The sequence below is a fragment of the Vicia villosa genome, linkage group LG2 (genome assembly GCF_029867415.1).
Source record: "Vicia villosa cultivar HV-30 ecotype Madison, WI linkage group LG2, Vvil1.0, whole genome shotgun sequence".
In the NCBI taxonomy this organism is placed as follows: domain Eukaryota; kingdom Viridiplantae; phylum Streptophyta; class Magnoliopsida; order Fabales; family Fabaceae; genus Vicia; species Vicia villosa.
The window spans coordinates 202,442,443-202,443,820 of record NC_081181.1 but is presented as its reverse complement, the minus strand read 5'-3'; the positions used below and the strand labels follow the sequence as shown (position 1 = coordinate 202,443,820).

At 23.4% G+C, this 1,378-nt stretch overlaps 1 long non-coding RNA gene across 2 annotated transcripts; it reads left to right on the top strand.

Annotated features, from left to right (window-relative positions):
• The first annotated feature begins 486 nt into the window (after window positions 1-486).
• LOC131647973 (uncharacterized) lies at window positions 487-1,378 on the top strand. Of its 2 annotated transcripts, XR_009298012.1 has the most exons (3): window positions 501-731; window positions 830-1,267; window positions 1,351-1,378. It is a non-coding gene; the product is annotated as an uncharacterized LOC131647973 (long non-coding RNA). The 2 variants fall into 2 exon arrangements; XR_009298011.1 differs by having other exon boundaries at window positions 487-1,267.

Here is a 1,378-nt window from a genome sequence, read left to right as displayed (position 1 = left end):
TTTTATAAAAATTATGATTTCAATTTTCAATGTATTAATTATACATATTTTAAAAAAGGGAACAACTTCTCTACCCATCTAAAAAAGTTGGATAGTGTACCTTCAACCAATCATATGACACCATTTAATTTTATCATATTTAATTATTTATTAAATAGTAGTACATTTTTTGGTTAATTTCAATGCATTTTACACTAAAGGTAACTCTAGCCAACTTTTTATGTTGGGTAGATAAGAATTCCCCTTTAAAAAAACTTATCACTTTATTCACTTAAAAGTGCTCCATAAACACTTATTATCATTTTCCTAATATATATATATATATATATATATATATATATATATATATATATATATATATATATATATATATATATATATATATATATATATATATATATATATATATATATATTAAAAGTTTAATAAAGAGTATTGAACTTTGATGTATTTAAAGTGATAAATTGAATTTAACCAAGTGGGCACGTTAATGTAGTTTAAAAAACATTTAACTATAATTAAAATTGATGGAATGGTTTCTTCTTACTCCCAAGTGTTAAAATTTTATTATTATAGTAAAAACAATATTAGAATTTTTACTATAATCTGATCAAACAGTTTTCTAATTATTATTTATTACATGCAAAGAAGAAAAAGTATGGTTTCAATTTTCAAGTTCTTTTATGCTTTGGTTATTTTTATTTCTCTATTATTGGTTTTAAGCAACAGTGGTAAGTTACTATTTTTAACCATTTTCAACACTTTTTATACATACTCCAATATTTAACCACCTTATTAATGTGTGTGTGTGTTTTTTTTAACGTCGCAGCTCAGTATCTTTTAACTCGATCCCCTTCACCCCAATTTCACTGTATTGATGATAATGATTGTCCATGGGATATGTGTCTTCATATTAGTCTAGATCCAATGTGCATTGATGATGCTTGTGAGTGCTTGATAGATATTTAACAAAAATAAATCTATACTCCTTATTGCTCGTAAGGAGCGTATTATTTTATTTGTAAGGGAAGTTAATAAAAAATAATTTTAATTACTTTTAAACTTTTTATTATTTTTTAGAAGAAAAGACAACCGAAATTCAAGGATAAAAGAGTACATAATGATTAACTTAGGAGTAAAATTTTTAATATAATCACTTAACAAAAGTTTTTAATATAACACTATAACATTTGATATAGTTTTTTTTTCCTGCAAGGAGTAAGAAGGATAATTACAAGACCTTCAAATCTCCATTATCATCTTCAAGGTTTGTACATTCCTTTTTTTAATTCATTTAATAATTTGTCAACATAGTTATGAGATTCTAAACCATCTATTTTTTTTACATAGTTATTGCAGAGTTTGAGATAAAGGAGGT